This window comes from Pistacia vera, unplaced genomic scaffold (genome assembly GCF_008641045.1).
Source record: "Pistacia vera cultivar Batoury unplaced genomic scaffold, PisVer_v2 Contig154, whole genome shotgun sequence".
Lineage (NCBI taxonomy): Eukaryota > Viridiplantae > Streptophyta > Magnoliopsida > Sapindales > Anacardiaceae > Pistacia > Pistacia vera.
In genome coordinates this window covers 793631-805657 of record NW_022195619.1, presented here as the reverse complement: position 1 = coordinate 805657, position 12027 = coordinate 793631, and the positions used below count along the sequence as shown (strand labels likewise).

The 12027-nt window shown below is 33.7% G+C and overlaps 1 pseudogene; it reads right to left on the bottom strand.

Annotated features, from left to right (window-relative positions):
* Nucleotides 1-3862: 3862 nt before the first annotated feature.
* LOC116124634 lies at nt 3863-11724 on the bottom strand (annotated as a pseudogene).
* Nucleotides 11725-12027: the final 303 nt, after the last annotated feature.

Sequence of the window (12027 nt, the reverse complement as noted above, 5' to 3'; positions counted from 1 at the left end):
TGACAATGTATAAGTTTTTATTTTTTACTCTTTTAATTCTTGTCAACCTGAAAAGATGGTTTCTTTGTTTATTAGTGTTCTTCTTTACTGCAAATGTAGAGTAAACGTATCATTAAATACCCATAAAAATGGCCTCCAAATCAAACACACTAAAACCACCCCTTTTCTCATGAAATTTTGGATCATGATACTCAAAAATAAAAATAAAAACTAGTTATTCAAATTCCAAGTTTCTCTAAAAAAAAATTAATACCCGTTTACACATCAAATTGAATTTGAAACATTACACAAATAACCCAAATCCCCATATAGTAGTTATGAGGCTCAAATTACACAAAACATCATCTTTAATTCTTTAAATTATTTCATTANTGTTCTTCTTTACTGCAAATGTAGAGTAAACGTATCATTAAATACCCATAAAAATGGCCTCCAAATTAAACACACCAAAACCACCCCTTTTCTCATGAAATTTTGGATCATGATACTCAAAAATAAAAATAAAACTAGTTATTCAAATTCCAAGTTTCTCTAAAAAAAATAATAATAATAATACCCGTTTACACATCAAATTGAATTTGAAACATTACACAAATAACCCAAATCCCCAAATAGTAGTTATGAGGCTCAAATTACACAAAACATCATCTTTAATTCTTTAAATTATTTCATTATTCACAAGTTTCCCAAATCGTTTTCTTCCTAATTTCATATTCAAATAGAATAATATCATTTAATTAATTAGGAATGAATTTGGATTTCTAGATGACTTGGTAACCTCAGTGTACTCTAGACTTATAATTCTTTGATAAGATAAAATTAACATTACAAAACTATAAATCAAAGAAAATTATACAAAATTTTTACTTCAATGTGTTCAAATTTTTTTTTTTTAATTGATCCAATGCAATTCATTAATTCTTTTAAAAGTTGCTAAATTGACAATAAAAAAATTATCTTTGATTTCTTTGAAGTCCATTGAAATATATATATAATCAAATATGAAAAAGCTTATTATATTTCAAGAAAGATTTATGAAATTAATTTTCATAAATTATAAAGGAAATTTTAGAATTGATATGAATGTAATTGTTTCTAAGCTGAAATGAAAAATAAGTATATAGTATACATATGATTAATATTTTGATTGAAAATAATAAGCCATGCATGTATTTGAATTAAGAATTAAGAATTTAATTAGAAGTTGGAGAATTTAATTAATCTTTCTGAGACTTACAATGGCAGAAAGTTACATAATTTAACAATAAACTTGATTATAATCTTAGATAATTCAAAATTATTGCTTAAACTAGTTTACATGCTAAATTGAAGGAATGAAGAATCTTCCTAATAATAAATATAACTTGACGATAGCCTTTAGATAAATAAAATTCCTAATTTAACTAAGACTCCTAATTAAACAAATAAGAATTCTAGGAAAACAAAAATTAATTAAAATAAACCATATTAAATTTATTTAAAAGAATGCTAAAGTTTCCTTATAATAATACTAAACTAGGAAACTCTAGCTTTCCTAAATGCTTGTAGAAACATTAAAATTATAAATTTTATAATTCGATAAATCTAGGATTCCTAGATGCATTAGGCGATAATTAGTATTATAAGTAAATATTCTTTCTACCAAAACCAAAAAAAAAAAAAAAAAAAGAACCGTAATAACTCTGTCAATGTGTCATGTACACCTTATAATAGTAAATAACCCGTCTGTACTCTTTATGCTAGTGAATAACCCACCAAAATTCATCTCCCAATCAGAGTTCAGGTAAGTACCCCTGGTCACAACTTACTTCCAATGTGTTTGGAGCCTGACATTGCAAGTAAAGTTTGTCCCATTTGAAGCTCATACCTACTTGGCCACATCTCATGATTATAATTTAATGATTTGATTGAGCTTCAACAGAATTCTCAAGTACGGATTCCAATGTCCTGTAAACGGGTGCTAATTATAAACACTCGAGTTAAAATTATACGATTTTCAGTATGAGTAATTTTATGAAATGTTGTCATTTAGGGTTCACTATGTTGTTCAATGTCTCTATTTCTTAACGAGCTCCATATTTATATTTTGGATACTTCAAGGCTTGCAAAATATAACACCCCTCTTAGTCATCTTATTTGGAAGATTTTATTCTTTGTTATTTTTCTGGATATTTATTCTACTATAATTTTAAGCTACTGGAGAAGATAGATAGATTAATCTATTAGAATTTTTATTAAGTTCAAAGTCTCTTATGTTTCCTAAAACCCTGTAAGGTTTCGTTAATTAATCCTGCGTGAACGTAAAATACTAATTAATAGGAAAATGACTCCCAGTATAATGTATATAAATAAAGGCATAGAAACTGTTTTGTACAGAGTTATTAAAACTTAGTTGCGTGCTGACAGTAATGGACTCTTCTGCCAGTAGTAGGGTTTCCTCTTAACGAGTCCTTCCTTCTCGGTAGTCTCTTCTGGGTTGATCAAGGAGCTAGACAAGAGAAATGACGTTAACGATATTCAGTCTGAGGGCAAATCATCAAAAACTATTCGTCTTGTTGTGTGGCAACCTCCTTTACCCTATTGGGTTAGGTTAACACGGACGGAGCGTCGAAAGGGAATCCTGGATTATCGGCATGCGAGGGAGTGTTCATAGCGGTGCTTGTGAGTTTCTTGGAGCTTTCGCGGTTCCTTTAGGCACTCAGTGTGCTTACTACACGGAATTAATGGAGTTTTCATGGCAGTTCATATCGCACATGCTAAACTGGAGAAGACTTTGGATAGGGAGCGACAGTTCCATTGTGGTTCAAGCTATCCAGAGAACAAAGCTGGATCCTCCTGAGGCTCTGAACCTGTCTGGAAAAATATTCAACGGAAGATGGACTCTATGATATCCGCTGTTCTCATATTATCGCGAAGGAAATCGAGTGGCGGATAAACTGGCGAATCTGGGTTTGAAATACCCTTCTCTATAATGTGGGTTATTCCTCCCGAGAGATTCAAGAATTACTTAAGCACCATGCTTGTGGCCTTCCGAATTATAGAATATGCAAGAGCAGAGAGCGACATTTCCATTGTGGTTGAAGCTATCCAGAGAAGAAAAGCTTGATCCTCCTGAGGCTCTTGAACCTGTCTGGAAAACTATTCAACGGAAGATGAACTATATGGCACCCACTGTTCTCATATTTATATTCTGCAAATTCTTTAATTTCTATATGAAGTGTACTTTCATATTATGTTCTACAACTTTTTAATTTCTTTGATGTTGAAAGTGTAGATGCTTTAATTACCAATTTCTTAAAAAAAAATTTGTAGTACTGGTGTAATCCTGGAATAGAAATTAAATAATATTCTTAAACTGCACAGTTCTGGCCACTTTTGTAAGTCCAGTCGAACAATAGTAAATCTTTGTGATTTTACACTTTTTATATAAAATTTTACATTATACTTCTTTGCTTGTTTGCTTTATATACCAATATAACCAGATTTTTTTTTAAGGCTGTGACTGGTAAATAAAAATGACACAGATCTTAGCACTTAATTTAAAATCTCATAAAAATTTAGATAAACAGGAAAATAGAAAGTGCAACTATCACCAATTCTACTACAAATGGCTAATATTACAAGAAGCCTTACAAAAAAATACTACAGCTAACATCTTCAACATCAACATTGCCATTATCAAAACTTCTGCTTCTTCGTGGCTCAAATGCTAGTCGATCTGATCCCTACTTTCACTAAACAGTCTCGCTGCATCCACAAGGCCATAATTCAACTGCAAAAAACAGAAGAGATAACTTCATGAATGAGATAAATAACAAATAATGATGTTAGTAAGAAGAAGAGGTGGATCTTGAACATACCATTAAAGCATGGGAACTGGGTTATTGTTACCAAGGTAAAACGGGTACCCGCCCATTCCCACTGGTGTAGTTGGTGGAATTCCAATAGGGTCCTTCTTAAGGGGACTTGTGGATAAGACATTGGAGGTTGTGTCGAATATTGTGCAGCTGCCGCAGGAGGACTTGCGTATGAAGAATTCGGGTATGATGCTACATTTTGAGCGTAATTGTAGCCAACGGGGGGTGTTGGCATGCACTTTTCCAGGCTGTGGGTAGCCGCTGCCAAAGGTATGCCAGCTAAATTAATCATTGGTGAGGTATTTGCGTCTGTACTGGTTTACCCTTGTGGGTGTCGGCAGCTTCACAGTAACACTTCTCCCCTGCAACCAAACAATACATCAATACAAGGCTGCATAACTCATTTTTGGTTGGTGCTCATGTTCAAAAATAAGATTTTACAAGGGACAGAGATTATTTAACAAACTTTTCTCCACACAATCACGTATGAGGCAAGATATATTGAATAGGGACTGTTATAGTCACTTACCCCAAGAACTTTTGTGGATCCTCTATGGCTTTCTTAGCAGCCTCGACAGTTTTGTATGTGACAAAGCCAAATCCACTACATGTAAAAGTAGAATAAGATGATTATTTCCCACATACAGGTGACACTGCAAGTATTTAAAGAGTAGATAGATGATTATTCCCCTAAAGAGATTATTCTCACAAGCATAGACAATTTGGAATTATACCGTGAATCATTTGTGTCCTTGTCATATGCAACTGAACCTTCCTCAATCTCTCCATGCCTCCCGAAAAAGTTAAGCAGCATCTCTGTTGTATCTCTGGTGACAAGCCCCCGATGTAGCTTTCTCTGAGCTAGATCAGGGGTGTCGCTCCAGTTAATCCCTCACAGGCTAAATTACAGACAGCCATCCGACCCTAATAATAATTAATAAAAATAAGAACCCTACAATAAATTCAACAAATCCAAAAGATGACGCAACATGACATGGCTTCCAGGATGGACCTCTTGGCTTTACCAACAGAACTAGCTAATACCCCTGAAAATGATCATCAAAGTGAAAAAAATAAGATGACACAGGCAATTCCATTCATTATCCAGGGAAACGCCCGCATGCAAATGAAAAGTGGGTAAATGCTTACATCAATCAATTTGCTTGGTGCTCTCAGTGCATTCTGAGTTGACTCCATATGTTTGTATTGATGAAAACCATAGCCACGCGATTTTCCTGTTGCTTTATCATAGATCACAGCCCCTTCTTCTATTTCACCATGCACTTGAAATGCCTAGATGAAAACATACCCATATAACATTTAGTTCAAATTACAGTACTCAAGCCTGTGAAGTCCTTAAGAAAGATAATGAAGGAAGATGTTAAATGATCAACAAATAATGAAAAACAGAGAGAGACATTAATGGACTGATTCTCCATATTGATTAATTTTTTTTAATTTCTTTTGTCTGCCAAACTCATATTGATGGGACAATCACCACCATGGCACACAAAACACAATCAGCAATCACTCACAGCACACAAGGTTTCTGAAGTGGTATTCCAAGCTAAGCCACGAACAAAAGCTTTCGATGAGCCGGATCTGCACTGGCAATACTTTTAATTTCTTCTGCAATTGAAGGATTTTGGACCCTCTTATCGTCAACATGCAAACAAACACACATGCACATTGTCAATCACACACATACAAATTGGAGCAACAAGCATATGCCCCCATTCACTTACCACAACACAAAGACCCCCAAATGACCAGTAAACACAGGAAAACGCACAAAGAGAAGACACAAAAGATAACACATGGAACTAACCACATTTAACGACTCACTAGTAGCCTAGTACATATATCATTATAAATACACAACAAAAGTATAACAGCATACTTTTAATTATTTTTTTGGTACTACCGCTTCAGTCGGTATTTCAAACCACGTGAAAGTTTGTAATTTTACAGCAACATCAATAGAAAATAAAAACACTTCATAAAAATTTACAAAAGAAAAATCCACCATAGTAGACCCATACACGAGCCATAAAGTTATGACCCTTCTCCAGCAAAACATAATAGTTTACAATTCCACACAGCTATAAGTTATAACTACAATCGGAAATTCTTTTCGATGCATTCTGACTCTAAAAAATTTCATTTTACTCGAATCAAATTCTTAATCAGTTTCAATTAACAATTAATTAAAAAGCAAATTAATTTGAGCTTCTGATAACCCAGAGAACCCTAATTTATCTAATCAAAACACAACAAAAGTTCAAAACTTGGGGCTAATATTCAATAACAGAACAAAAACCCTAATTTATCAATAAAACCAACCAACAAAATTAACCAATCCGAGACAATCCCAGATGCAAAATACGCCGCGTTTAAATACCCACAAAAGCGAAAACAGAAAAAACAAAGAGAGAAAGAGAGACTGAGAACGTACACTCTAGAGAGAAGCCGACAAGTGAGGCTTGGAGAGGGTTCAAGTAGACGCAAGTGCTCTTGTGAAGATGAAGACGATGATGTGGCAAGTTGGAGCTTATTCATCTCCTCCATCTTCCTCTTCTTCATGTCCTCCATCGCCCACTGGAGTTTTGTGACTTCTTTTGTGAAGTGATAGAGATATATCATGTACAGTAACGGTTAATTCGTTCAGGGTGTTTGGTTACAGGTTTAGAGATTTTTTAGGGTGAGATTAGGTTATACCTAATATGTTATTGCTTTAACATAATATATATATAAATAAAGTCAGCACAATAGGGAGTTTTTGATAATTTTATAAAGATTGTTGTATATTTGATATTTTTAAGGCGAGTTTTTATTAAAATACATTTATTTTTTATTTTTTTTTTTCAGTTCTTTTCTAAATTTCATGCTCAATTTTGTATGATTTTGACAGTTTCTCATTCCGAGCACCACATAATTTCAGTGCTTTGAATGCTGCAGTCCACATCCGTCAAAGGATGCTTAACTCTTCATATTGTAGTTGACATATAAATCCTACTCTTTCCATTTCAAATCGAAGTTTTTGCAGATCTAACAGCTCTTTGTTGCAGTGTCCTGTACCAAGTGCTGTTCATAGCTCATGTGTTAACTAGTTCACTTTGATCTGCTTAACTTTCTCTCATGAAATATGTTTGCCGAATTCTGTCAACTTGAGTTGTATCGTCCTACAAGTAAGTAGGTTTGTATATGAATTTTCATCACTGTTTATTGAGTGTATTTTGAGCATATTCAAGACGCGGTTGATTATCAAACAATGGATTTGTATTGATAATCGCTACTTATTTATCTTAATAGTGTGATGCAAGTTTTAAAACCAATTGATCCGATCGATTAAACCGTCTAACCGGGACCTAAGCATTGGTTGGGCTAGGTTCCCAATTTAACTATTCATAACTAATCAAAGCAAACCCTAGATTTATGAAGACGATTTGCGATAAATTGGTGGTTGGGATGTTAGGGTTTTTCATGAAAAATAGCCGGTGGAAAGGTGGCAATGATTTGTTTCCAGTGTTGAACGACCGAAAATCACAAAAATAAATCAACAACAAAAGAAGTTTTGGTCAGAAGGCTAAGAAAGAGTCTTTCGTGGTGATGAGTGTGTTTTCGACACCAAAACCAGGCCCTATTTAGCTTAGGTTGTCAACGCCAACAATGTATTTAGAATATTTTTATAGGATTTCAAACTTATAGAGACTTATGTGTAATTTGTAAGGTATTTTTGCTAGATTTCAAACTTTTTACATGCTAACATCACCGATTTAACCCATCGATCAAACCGCTTCAATTATTCACCCCAGATCCAAACACTTTGCCGGGTTTTAAAACCTTAGTTTGATGGTTTCCTTACAAACTATCATTATTATTCTTACACTGCATAGCGATGTATTTTACATGATTGCCTGTCCTGCATAGCCTAAGAAGTTAATTAACATATTAATTACATTTCTTTGTCATTAACCCTTCTTTATTGTTTTATTAATTATATGGTAAATTTTTCTTTTCTCGAGCTTCTTATCCTTTCTACACGGCCGTTGGATACAGCCTCTCTCTCTCTCTCTCTCTCTATCTCATATATATATATATATTCATTCAATCAAAGCCGAGGCAACCATATTCAATTAATTTTGTTAATTATTATAGAAATACTTGGTCAATCACATTACACCCCTACACACCTATTAATTACTCCTTCTGTTTTTTTTTTTAAATGTTGTTTTTTTTTAAATGGTCTTTGGAGTGTGAATTTTTTTTCAAATTAAATATCGTTTGTCTTGTCTGTGACATTTTCATCTCCCACTTTTTGTCATGGAATAAACAAATGAGTAAAGTCAATCCTTTTCAATATAATAACTTTTTAAGTTTGTACATGTATGAATTTCTTCAACCTCAATTCATATACTACCTCCCCAAAACAACCACTTTTGACTAAACCTAAGCAGGTTTTCTTCCAACTCCTTATGACCATTCGGCTATCACCTCCATACACATTCACAACCATCAATAAATTAAAACAACTCCTTATATCAAACTCCAGTCATTCACAAAGTCATTCATGTTCAAATGCACCACAAATGGATTCATACACACCATGCAAAACAAAATCCGAAAATGAGCTAACTTGAAACTAAGGAAAACACTTCATAGAGATGACCAAGGAATCAATCAACCTAAGGAACTCCACCAGCTTGATAGACACTCCACCACCAAGTTTGGCCGAACTTGGGTAGGAAAACAAGATAAAACAATTCTCAAGACAAAGCACTATTCACTTCAATATTCAGCCCAGTTTTGGGTGTCATTTGATTCAAATTTGGAGGAAAATCCCTAAAATGTTGTTAAGGACATAGGTCTTAAATTAGGCTGATCATTTTTGTAAAACTTGGGTAAATCCCTAATTTTTGTAAAGCCTATTTAAAGGCCACTTGATCATTTTGTAAAGGGACTTGAATATTGAAGTGAAGTGCTTTGTCTTGAGAATTGTTTTCTCTTGTTTTCTTTTACCCAAGTTCGGCCTTGGTGGTAGAGTGTCTATCAAGCTGATAGATTTTTCCTTTAGGCTTGATTAATTCCTTGGTCATCTCTTATGTAAGTTGTTTTTTCTTTAGTTTCAAGTTAACTCATTTTCCGGATTTTGTTTTGCATGGTGTGTATAATCCATTTGTGTGCATTGTACATGAATGACTGAAGTTTGATATAAGGATTGTTTTAATTATTGATGGTTGTGAATGTGATGGAGTGTGATAGCCGAATGGTCTAAGGAGTTGGAAGAAAACCTAACCTAGGTTTAGTCAAAGTGGTTGTTTTAGGGTAGTATAGAATTGAGGTTGAAGAAATTCATATCAGTACAAAACTTTTTAATAAAAAATTTCATCTCTCTCCCACTTGACTTTTTCCTCTGATTTTGTAGGTGGGAAAAACTTTCCCGCTACACACATTGAATTATATATATATTGTCATTCTCTCTCCTATTATTGACTTACTGTATTTGTTTATTCCATGACAAAAAGTGGAGAATTGAGAATATCGCAAGACAAGACAAGCGACATTTAATTTAAAAAAGAATTACACCCTCAAAACGACATTTAAAAAAAAAAAAAAAACAAAGGGAGTATAAACATCATTATCTCATTTAACCAAGCTACGTCATGCCAAAAATTTGTTTCATGAACTTGACCCACATAAACACAATGGTTAATGAGACCTCAAAAACAATTCTGAAGGGGTAAATTTTTTGTAAAATCATAAAATTAAAATAATTGAAGCAAAAGAGTTCATAACATTAATGGAATAAAACTGCAGAACAAAACATAGTGACGGTATAAAACAGCTGTTTCTTTGCATTTCTTTTACAGAAATGGGAAAAAGTCTCTTTTATCCCATCATGTTTGAAATTTATTATTCCACTGCTCACTTTACCTCTTTTGCATTCAGAGTTTACTTCTACACTTGACTTAAAATTAGCATAAAAGGAAACTATTATCTACAATTCTATCGTGAGTCACACAACTTGACAATATGCATTATAGTAATTCATTACAATATGAAGTTTTCACCCAACTTTTTTACTAGTTTGAAACTTCTACAAACTACAAAAGCAATTATAAAAGTTTCAAAGTGCCAAATTTTTGCAGGATTTTAGTGAACCGGAAGAGACACAAATGGTTTGTGAATTGTGACAGCCAACATTACACTCATGTTTGCATTCACTAATAGAAAAGTAATCGAAATTTCAATTTGCGCAGTTTGAACTTTTATGGAATTCAATAATTGCTTTTGTAGTTTACTTAGAAAACTACATAAGAGAGAAAGAGAGAGGAAAATCTACAAGTGTGTTGGTTTTATTTTTAACAGTATCTTTGAAAAAATTTAGTTAAGTTGTATTACAAGATAGAATTTAAAAATTAACAAAAATATCCCTAGGTTTGTTAATTTAACTAAACACACCCTTACATAAAAAGTTTATAAATCGACAAAACACCCTATCCTCACCCACATTTGCCAATTCCGGCCACCATCACCAAAAGGTGTTTGGATTCTGCCGTAAGAGCGCACTACCAACTGCAAATGGCTGGTAGTGCATCGATCTAGCCTTTTCCGCTAGATCCACCGCGGATCTGACTAGAAAATACCAGATCTATGTCAGATCTTGGTCACATCTACTCGTCAACGACGGCCAAGATATAACTGTCGTTGACGACCAGATGTAACCAAAGATCTGGCCATCAATGACTAGATCTTTGGCCGCAGATTTGGCCTTTTCCAGCCAGATCCATAGTGGATCTAGCTGGAGAAGGTCGATCTAGCCAATCGTGCCCATTCCTAACTTCCGACCACCCCCGATAGTGTTGGCTGTGTAATATTTTTGTTATTTTCAATGTTTTATTGTAGGAGGTGTTAACTATATTAACAAATGTAGGACATATTTTGTTATTTTCAAATCCTATTCTCGTAATAACAACCCAACTCAACTTTTCAAAAACTACTGAAATAACTCTAAGCAAACACACCTTAAACTACATTCATTGAAACAGTATTCAACTATTCATCAACACAATGTCATGCCAAAAAAAATTTATACCTAAATAGTAGTTTCAAAATTCATGGCCACTGTCTAACGCCTTCTTATATATTCCCGACATGCCAAAAATTTCAACACGCCACAAATTTCTTTGGCCACTAATGTCAAAGATTTGAATTCAATTTCACATTTGACCACACAAAAGTATACCTTAATAGGCAAGTGAAAATTCATGGCCACTAATGCCAAATTTGTTTATATCTTAAGGTACAAAAGCAATGGTCCTGCAAAATTATACATTAGAATTTTAAAAAATTCACCACTTGTATATTGCTTTTGTAGGTCCTACTTCCGGATTGTGCAGACGTGGGTCAAATTCATGAAACAAATTAAACTTTTTTTTTTTTACTAAATTAACAATTAATTAAAGCAAATTAATTGTAGCTTTATAACGCAGAAGAACCCTAATTTATCTAAATCAAAACACAAAAAAACATCAAAACTTGGGGCTAATTTTCAAGAACAGAACAAAAACCCTAATTTACCAAATTAAAAACCTAACCAGACAAAATCTAACCAATCCGAGACAAACCCAGTTGCCAAATTCGCTGCGTTTAAATACCCACAAAGCGAAAACAAGAAAAGAAACAAAAGATAGAAAGAGAAACTGAGATCGTACACTCTAGAGAGAAGCTCGACGAGCTGAGGCTTAGAGAGAGGTTCAAGTAAACAACGCAAGTGTTCTTGTGAAGATTAAGATGATGATGATGACGTGGCAAGTTGGAGACCGTTGTTCATCTCCTCCATCTTCCTCTTCTTCATGTCCTCCATTGTCTACTCTGAGTTTTGTGACTTCTTCTGTGAAGTTGTGGTAGAGGATTATTATGTACAGTATCGGTTAATTTCGTTCAGGGTGTTTGGTTCAGGTTTAGAGATTTTTTAGGGTGAGATTCTGTGATACAATATGTTATTACTTTAGGGCCCTAAGTTTTTTCTATAATAAGTAGGGGTGCGTTTGGTTTATTATTTTGGGTAGGATTTTGGGGATAGTATTGGATAGTTGAATAAGAGAGTATTACGAGATAAAATTTAAAAATTTATGAAAAAACCTCCAAGGTTTGCTAATTTAATAAA